Source organism: Phalangium opilio, unplaced genomic scaffold (genome assembly GCF_054372755.1).
Source record: "Phalangium opilio isolate 3A_F unplaced genomic scaffold, DU_Popi_V2 ptg000079l_1, whole genome shotgun sequence".
In the NCBI taxonomy this organism is placed as follows: Eukaryota; Metazoa; Arthropoda; class Arachnida; order Opiliones; family Phalangiidae; genus Phalangium; species Phalangium opilio.
Window position 1 is genome coordinate 5,795,805 of NW_028324187.1, and position 10,503 is coordinate 5,806,307.

The 10,503-nt window shown below is 32.6% G+C and overlaps 1 protein-coding gene across 1 annotated transcript in view; it reads left to right on the forward strand.

Annotated features, from left to right (window-relative positions):
* Positions 1-10,503, forward strand: part of LOC149654410 (spindle assembly abnormal protein 6 homolog) — a 48,956-nt gene that overhangs the window by 7,374 nt on the left and 31,079 nt on the right. The gene's annotated exons all lie outside the window — the stretch shown is intronic.

Consider the following 10,503-nt stretch of genomic DNA (forward strand, 5'->3'; position numbering starts at 1 on the left):
TATTCTGATTTCATCAAATATTTCTTTAATTTTCTTTGATTTTGCGAATATATTTTAAGGATTTAATTGATTTTGCGAATATTTTCAAGGATTCCATTAATTTTTGCGATTATTTTCAAGGATTCCATTGACTTTGCGATTATTTTCAAGGATTCCATTAATTTTTGCGATTATTTTCAAGGATTCCCTTAATTTTTGCGATTATTTTCAAGGATTCCATTAATTTTTGCGATTATTTTCAAGGATTCCATTAATTTTGCGAATATTATCAAGGATTCCCTTAATTTTGCGAATATTTTCAAGGATTCCATTAATTTTTGCGAATATTTTCAAGGATTCCATTAATTTTTGCGAATATTTTTAAGGATTCCCTTAATTTTGCGAATATTTTCAAGGATTCCCTTAATTTTTGCGATTATTTTCAAGGATTCCATTAATTTTTGCGATTATTTTCAAGGATTCCATTAATTTTTGTGAATATTTTCAAGGATTTCATATTAATTAACCTTTGTAAAGTCACCCCGTTACAATTGTGCGAAATATTTGAAAATACAACCATACCTTAAAAATTTATTTAAAAATCTTGGAATTTCGCGTGTAAATTATAGTACTATCCCTTTAATAATTTCTCCGGAAATGCATAATAAAATCGGTAATTACGCATAATTAATTAGTGGGATCGTTTTTGATGGTCCAAAAGCTCCAAGGCGTGTAACGGAAATTCTTAACGACAATATTGAGGTTTTTGGAACTCGTATAGAGACTTTTAATAATGGGCTTTGTGTCCACTCAACCTTGCTGGACATAAACCGCAATATAATCCTTGATATATATTCTAAAATATACATATTTAATCATAGGCGGAATTGCGTATACGAATTCGGTTCACACCCAATTGCGAACAGTTCCAATCTGGGCTTGATACCAAATATTTCATTGTAGGCCTAGACACTTTTTTATTATTTGAAAATTCATGACGTGCAATTGACAGTGAAATATTAGTTCAAATACGGATTAGTTCTTTGATTTCGCAAAGAATTAGTTTGCACGATTTTTCTTTCAAAGGGTTCAACTTTTTCATTTAAACTTTGAAACAGTTTTATCGGATTTGCTTTAATCTAAGTTGTCCTTGTCATTCCAATAGAAGATTTACCGTTTCAACCCTGACCTTTGCGCGCTTCATTTTGTTAGATATTGAAACTTCTTTTTTCTTAAGAGCAGGCCCGTAGCCAGAAAAGTTACGCAGAGGGGGCAGTATCTTTCTGTGAGGGGGCATGGCAAATGGAATTTTTTTTATAGAATAACATAAATATCAAAATGTCAGACAATAAATATTTAAGCAGGTATTTCATTATTGACACTCATTTAACATTTGAAAATCAAACTTTTTTTAAATAGTTTAAAAATAAATAAATTGTTAATAAACAATTCTAAATCTAAATTTCTAGTCAGATCTTTTTCGTAGGCTAGGGAAGTTAAGTTTCACTTTCTTTCAAGTGACATAGCTCGTCGTTAAAGTGAAAATACGCCAGTAGGGCAGGAAAAGTTTGCCTCGCAACTTCGCAAGTCGCTGTTGAGGCGTCAAATGTAAGTCTGTACCCCGAGGGGTCGGTCATTCATGAACTCCCGTACGCTACCCGTGAAATCCAACTTAAGAAATCCGAAATCAATGCTGATTTCGAAATCAAATAAAAAATCCGAAATCAGCAACGAAATCACAAAACATTAAAGAAATCATAAAATCAGAAAAAAAACAAAAAATCAACAAAGAAATCACGAAATCAACATAAAAATCACGAAATCAGAAGCGAAATCACAAAATCAGAAACAAAATCAGTAAAGAAATCGTGAAATCCATTACAAAATTCACGAAATCCAAAATCCAAAGAAATCGCAAAATCCGTCGAAATCACGGGAAAAATCTCAAAATTCGATGAAATTCATTGGATTTTATCGAATTCTGAAATCAAACGAAATCCGACGGAATCCGAAGAAATCAAATTGGATTTCAAAATCCCGAACACTTTTTCCAAAACGTCCGACCCCTCACTGTACCCCGACATAATATTTTGGTCCTGGATGACAAAACCAGCGATATATATCAAGGATAACCACAAAAAGCTAAAAATTCCAGTGTATCAGGGATACATATCAAAAGTGAATTTAAAACATACAAATGAATCAGGAATATATCAAGTAAAAAAATCCAAGTGTATCAGGAATATACACAAGTAAAGACAATAAAGTCTAAAATATGTTGATATACATTCTATATAGCTTGAATATTTGTGTATCAAAATGAAAATATTCATTACAGGGGCAAAGTTAGTTTGATAAGAAGGCATTGGAAAATTTTGAGGGGGCATTTAGGGGCAAACCGAAATCTTATTTGAGGGGGCAGGATATATTTTTGAGGGGGCATTGCCCCCTGGTGCCCCCCCGTGGCTACGGGCCTGCTTAAGAGTTTTAATCGGTTACTGGGTACTAGAGTATCATGTCTCTATACAGGGTGTTTCTCCGTAGCTACAACCATCTGTATGCAAAAATTTATCGCTATAAATTTCAGGACGTTACGCCCTCAGATAGTTATCGTTACGTTTATGGCCGCCATTTTTCAAGATGGCCTCCGATTAAAGCCCAAATTTACACAGACCCGCTCTTAACTATAATGTATGAATATACAAAATTTCAGAAGAATCGATTGAAATTTGCGAAATTTATGTTATCATAAAGAAACATTTACAAAAATAAAATTTCCCTTCGTTAACTAGCACCCCTAGGTGCGGAATAACACCCTGTATATGCGTGCCTTCGTCGCGCTTTAGTTAATATTTGAATATTCTTGAAATAATTTAACGAAATCCTCTTAATTTTTCACGGTTAAAATTGTAACTTAAATATGTTTAAAAACATAACTGTGCGTAGTTAAAATAGAAACTTTACAATTTTTTTCTTTCCGGAATCTTTTCAAGGGTGGGTAGTTTTTTTGTGTGTTTTGTTTTAACGGAAAAAAACGTATTTAAAAGTTATTTTAGTTTATTTGAAAAAGAAAGTCCTTTAAATGTATTGTAGGAGTTAACTTTCTATATTTTTAGAAATACAACTTGGGCGGAAACCATTTTGGGAAATTCCGATATCATTATAAATTTTTTTGTTAAAATTATTTATGACCTTATTGTAGAAAGAATGCATGTGGATGCGATTTCTGATAATTTATCTTAATTTATTTAAGTTGAATTTATTAATTATTTTGTAATTATTTTTGTTACTTCATAAGTTATGTTCCATTATAAGTTTGTCAGTGGTTACAAACTGGAGTTTTTCATGTAGTGACGTAGATGAAACGTCATAGATTCGAGGTAAAGCGATGCCTGGTGACTGGGGCGTTGTCAAAGGCTTAGTACAGACTAAATAGGACCTAGATGGAAGTCCTGCAAAATTAACCACCGAGTGTAGGACTTCAATTCTCGCTTGTCGTTCACTCGAACTAGCTCGAGCTGTATTACGAAGTATTGATAGCGTCATACTTATGGAAGGAACATATCACTTATAAACTTATGCTTCTACTGCTACTGCTAGAACGTACTGTTCTCTGGTTTACTTAGAGGTGTTATCTAACCCTTTCATTCAATTTTCAATTTTGGAATTTGTTACGCAACCGATTCTACCCAATTAAGTCTAGCTTCTACGTGTTTTAGACCAAACCATTAGCCTAAGGACAAACTGTTAAATCACGATTAGTAAAATCTCAAGTGTACGCCTATTAACGATACAGGTCACTTATCATTTAAAGACAATACAATTGGAAGGAAACAATTAGACTTTAGAGCGATACCAAAGAAGGGGAGACGTATTATAAATCCCTCATTATAGTACCGAGTTCTAATTGATTGTTCCCATCGACCTAAACTTCAACTGACCTCTTACCTAACTTCCAAATTGTTCCATGAAAGGTGGACACGAAATTGTTTCTAAACTTTTAGTTGGTGTATTTTAAATGGTATACACAATTGTGGTAATACCCCCCTAAGGTGTATGGATAATGGTGTAAAATACTTAATTGAAAAGCAAGAGGTCGTGACCCCATCCCACCCTAACCTACTCTCCCGTTTATGATTTTCAACTTTAAACCCCTCTATTATTATTGTTATAATCATCAAAAGAAGTTCGTTAGTTGAAGTAAAATCTTATCTTTTGATAATAGGGTTATTTACAGCTATGGGAAACCCTGCTGGAAAAAGTCAGGGAATTCAACTATGAACCCTTAAAGAAAGAGAAAGGCAGTTAATTTCATGTCAGTGATAAAAATTTCTCGAGATTAAACCCAGTTTTAAACGTTACAACATTACACGTCTTATAAGTATTTTAAAAAGTAATAAACAATAAACATTACAATCACAGTCTGAAATAATCAGAGAAAACCTGATTCATCGTATCATCTTGGTACTGTTCTCGTGTTATACATCAGATAATGAACTTTTTATTTTTTTTGCCTTCCCAATTAAAGCGAGAACGGTAGGGTAATTGGAAAAAGTAATTAAGATTTCTTCAAATCATTATCGCCATGCCATTACGTAAAAATTTCATATTCACTAAATAATTCTCGAATTTCTAGACGTAGACGCTCATTGTCTTCAAAATTCCCCTGACCCACATAATCTACAAAATGAAAACAGTTCTATAACTATAAGATTTACTCATTTTTTGTTTTCGGAAATTTTACCAGAAAAAAAAAACACATATACCTAAGCTTACTTTAAAAAAAATGTTTTATTTTTAAAACTTGAAAGTTCGTTGACACAACTAACACTTTCTACCAAAAAAAATATTCGATACAATTTTCTCACCCAAATCGTTCGATTGTGGGCGCGATACGCGATGCCAATGTATTTTTGTTTTTCCCACGTTTTTTCTATTTAAAAATAATACAGAAGGGTCAAAGGTTAAATTAAACTTTTAATAAAATCAGGAAGGAATTTATCGGATAAATAAATAACAGTTTAAATAATTCTTCAATGAATACGGAATTTAAACCACCACAACAACAACAATAAATAACTTGAAGTTGAAACTTTGATATGTGGTTCTGAGATATATTTCGGGTCAAAGGTCACCTACCTTTAATTAAGTAATTTACCATACATTATTAAATATACTGGCTGCAATTTTATTGTGTTAATTAAATGAATTCATGGATGGGGATATAGTTAACTTGTTTATTTATATTATTGATTACAAAATTTAAATCATTTCTTTTTTACTATTTTCCGATTTTAATCAGGAACTTTTGATTATCCGACCATAAATAAATGATATAGGAAAGTTTTCCGCTATTAGTTTCAATTTCTATTTTTTTAATGTTTAGCCTAAAGGTGTATTAGAAGGTTTTTATGACTATTTCAAATGATGATGTTATAGAGTCGACTAAAGTCATGGTTTTAGCAGAGGGTCACAGTTACTTATAGGCCTTGTTATACGGTATATAATGATAGTGTTTAAATGCCTTAATATTCTTTTGTTAGGGGTAAATAATACAGACATCCCAGGGATAAAGATTTCATTCATTAAATTTAATGTACGTCAATCATCAGAAGAAAAAAATAAGTTTTATTTTCAAATCATCTTTTCTGACCTTTAAATTTACAAAATAGTAAATACCCTAATCAAGAAGTGATATCTATAGTTTATTAGGGAGAAGGTATAAATTCACCCCACATTTATACCAAGCTTTATCTCCAGTCCAAACTTTGCCTGTCCGTAGTTAATCCCCGCCGCCTCTAAATTACAACCAGCATCTCATTGGTTCTTAAAAACGCACGTCAGCGCGACGCGAATGATAACGAACGATTTTCCGACTGAGGAGAGGCGAAATAGCCCGCCCTCCTTTTACGTCCCCCCTTGTATTTTGAAAGGGGGACTGGGACTATGGCGCGCGAATACTAAGGCAACTCATACCTTCTCCCTAATAAACTAGATATCACTTCTTGCCCTAATATTAAGTACATATATTTCAGAAAGTTGCGTGTTTGTTTGTTTACGTTTTGTTCTCAGTCACAATTCGTTAATTTCTGAATTTGATGATTGGTATCAGCAATTAAAACACCAGGTAGCTTACCCCGTATTACTTAAACCATAAGTAACATAATTATCATAAGTTATAACAGCTTTTCCATACCCTACCAACAAAGTTGATAAAAGATATAGTACCATTAAACTTTTTTTAGCATTTTATATTGGTCAGGGTCATATACCCGGCCGGCTTTATAGACTTTATGTCTTTGGAATTTTATCAAAATTGGGAACGTTCGACGCCACCAATCCAATTTTAAATTTTTGCAGCCAAATATATTATCATAAGTTCATAAGATATATTCCTTCCATAAGTATGACAACACTTCCTATACTTCGTAATGCTAGAGACTTACAGCTCTAAATAACTAGTTCGAGAACGACAAGCGAGAATTGAATGACTACACTCGGTGGTTAATTTTGCAGGACTTCCATCTAGGTCCTATTTAGTCTGCATTAATAAGCCTTTGACAGCAGCGCCTCACCAGGCGTATGTAGCTTTACCTCGAATCTGTGACCTAGCTCCAGTTTGTAACCAGTGACAAACTTATGGAATGAACATATCTTATAAACTTATGGTATAATGTAGGTATATTCCCAGGATTGATAAAAATTTACATTGGCGCATAATAAATAGGGTGGGACCTCCTGTTGATAGGCGTATCCATTTAATAACCCCGAAATTATTCAAATTTAATACTTCCAGCCGACAAAGCGACTTAAATACTCGCTACTCTAGTCTCTACCTATGCTGTGAATTTTAAAACAGTTCCAAATACATTTAAAGTACGATTTTTAGAAAATTGTGCACTTTGGATGTTGAAATTCAGGTTCAGAATATTTAGTTTGTGATTCAAGCACCCTTAATTCCATTCCATAAATTTAATTAATGCCTAATTAGAAAAATAAGTATTTTTTTAGTCGCAATTATGTTCTAAAAATTGAAACGAACAAGTTGTTCTTGATATTTAATGTTTAGGCAATGAAAAAAAGAACTGATGACGTGTTTTAGAGGCTCGATCAGTTTTTTTTTACATGTAAGGTTTTCCAGTTTGCCTTGAAAATTTTCAGAGAGCAATTTGGAACTTATTCGGCTTTCTAGTTATAGGCGTTTTGTGATCTTGTCTTTTCTTTAGTCGCTAATTTGATCAAGTTTCTCTACTGAAAATAAGTAAAATAATGATCTTATACCTGCCCCCACAAAAACTGAAATGATTTCAATCTTCTAATACCAATTCCGAATCCAAAGACAAATTTAATACGTAGATAAAATCTTATTAATGTTGTACCTGTATACCCTTCGACAGGTAAAGGGGCTCAACCTTTAAGTTTAGTCATCGTGGTCTTGTGGGCTTTCATAGGAATGTTTTGGTTGGTTTATTTGTACCACATGGTTACCATAGGTCAGAGAAAACCTGCTGGAATTTTCATAGAATTTTAAGGGAGATTTCAGGAATTTTGGGTCAAGTGTAGAAAATTTCATGAAATTTGGCTTTAGTGTAGAAAATTTCATGATTTTTGGTTTTAGTGTAGAAAATTTCATTAATTTTGGCTTTAGTGTAGAAAATTTCATGAATTTTGGTTTTAGTGTAGAAAATTTCATGAAATTTGGCTTTAGTGTAGAAAATTTCATGAATTTTGGTTTTAGTGTAGAAAATTTCATTAATTTTGGCTTTAGTGTAGAAAATTTCATGAATTTTGGTTTTAGTGTAGAAAATTTCATGAATTTTGGTTTTAGTGTACAAAATTTCATGAATTTTTTAGCTTTAGTGTACAAAATTTCATGAATTTTGGTTTCGGTGTAGAAAATCTCATGAATTTTGGCTTAGTGTAGAAAATTTCATGAATTTTGGTTTTAGCGTAGAACATTTCATGAATTTTGGTTTCGGTGTAGAAAATTTCATTAATTTACGAAAATTAGACCATTATTATAATTACAGCATTACAATAAATGTGTTTTAAAACATAATTTCCTAATTAAGATCAGTTGAATTGTTTATAAAAATAATTAACATCTACGACCTTTGACCTCATATAATGGTCCGGGAAAACCACAGGAAGTAGTCCTGGAAAAGTCATGAAATTAAAATTAAACTAAACTGAATTAATTAGACCAGTATTAGGGAAAACCACTGGAATTTTTGAAGAATTTGTTTTAAATCTTGTCTACATTGCCCTTGGTGTTTTAAAAATCGCAAAGCAGGGTAATTATAAACAACCCCGAAATTTTAACTGTATTTAAATATGACCGTCAAATGTGATGTGATTAGAAAGATGTCGATTAACCTTGGTTTAATTTTAAGTGTACATAATCATCACTGTCTATAGGCGCTAAATAAAGACTGACACGAGGCGTCTGGAGATCTTCGTAGTTTATTTTTAAATAAACAATACTTGACCTTTCAATTGTTTTCTTTACCAGACTGTAAGACGTTTTTCCTGATCTTTTGTTTTAATTGTTTTATATTTAAGGCGTTTGGTTTTTAGGCTAGCTTTAAAACTGATAACGTAACGTATTTTAAATTAATTTCTAGTTTATAATTGGATTGTCCTAGATCTAATTAAAATTCAAGATACTTTAAAAATTGATACGTAAGTCTTTAAAACAAAAAAGATGTGTTCAGTGAACTTTTATTGTTCTAATAAACGAAGAAGTGATATCTAGTTTATTAGGGAGAAGGTATAAGATACCTAAGTATTCGCGCGAGGCCATAGTCCCAGTCCCCCTTTCAAAATACAAGGGGGAACGTCAAAGGAGGCCGGGCTATTTCGCTGCCTCTCCCCAGTCGGAAAATACGTCATTTTCCTCATTCGCGTCGCGCTGACGTGAATTTAACTCCGGACCTACGTTTGGACTGGAGATAAAGCTGGAAATGTGGGGCGAATTTATACCTTCTCCCTAATAAACTAGATATCACTTCTTGAATAAACCTAGATACATAGGGATTTCTTTCGGTCAAAGATATATTAGTCGGTTGTGATCAAAGCGGTCAAGGGATATTGACCAAAATTTGTTATTGATCACCTGGGAAAGTCAGAGAAATTTACTGGAAAAATTTCGTTACGTCACTCTCACCGTCCGAGCAGTGATCATACTTATGTAACATAAGTTAATGGCAATTATAGAATGGGCAATGCTTGGAATTTGGGACGAAATGGGTGGGAAAAGCCGTGAAGAAAACATAATATGCCACCCTCTAAAAATTCTAAACAAAGGTATCCGCATTTCGTAAACTCAATCTTTCATGTTTGGTGAAAGCGAAATTAACAAAATGAAAATAACTTTCAAAACGTGTTGAATCCCAACATTTCTAAAGCCTTTGTTGCTTATTTTTATTACATAAAAGTTTTGCCACGGACTCAATTTCGAAATTATCGTGTGTTTTTTATTTTTTTTTACTTTTCAGTGTAAATACAACCATAAGTTTATCATTTGTAAGTCGAAGTTTTTTGCGAATTCGAATTTAAATTTTAATCACTGATATTTAGGCCTAGTTGGGGTTTTTATTATTATTATTTTTAACTATAGCTTGACCTGGGCAGCTTATTTTGGGATGACGTTGGAATTTTCTTGTTATTATAATTATATTCCACTAGAGACAATTGGAAGAGAAATATTTAAAAACTTTCGATTTTTAAATTAGGCGTTATTTGTGGAATTTATTCCTGGAAGCGGTTAGTGGCCTCAAGCGACGGGAAAGTGTATCAAATATAAATATTACTCATACTATAGCTCTAGTCTATAATTATACGAGCTTCGTTAGAACACCCTGTTGCGTATATAGTAGCAAACTTTCCTTAAAGTGTGAAAAAAACTTAACAATTTGGAAACATTTATCCTACATAAACCCAAACCGATTGTTGCTTGAGTTTTAAACGGATTTTACACCAAAAAATCTTATTTATAGCTCATAGTATTTAATTTTTTATCCATCTAAAGTATCTTAAAGGGGGAACGAAATAGTATCTTAACTTCAATTAGTAAATTACACCGGAGTATTACGACTTAATTATTTATTTCCCGTTATCAATTTATTGTTGAACTATATTACGGTTTTCATTACCCCTTTAGAATCGTGATTATGTTTACGTGGGAGTTGATGGTTGCATTCGTTTTATCATCTTTGTTTCTTGTTTTAAACTCGTTCGTACACAAAATCAGATTAGAACCATTTGAAGAGAGAGACTCAGAGATGATAGCGAAACGAGGTCACTTTGATTCAAAGTGAATGTATATATTTTCTATTTTGTCGTTGCGGTCGGAATAAAAAAAACTGATTTAAGTCCATGTCAAAACTCCCTAAAGATGGAATGTGCATGCATGGTGGTTAAATAAAGAACCCATTTAAGACACAAGAACGTTTGTATCTTAGGTTTCCCAACCCAACAGACCTTTTCGACGCAATAAAGGGGGTAGGCAACCCTCAGTATCGG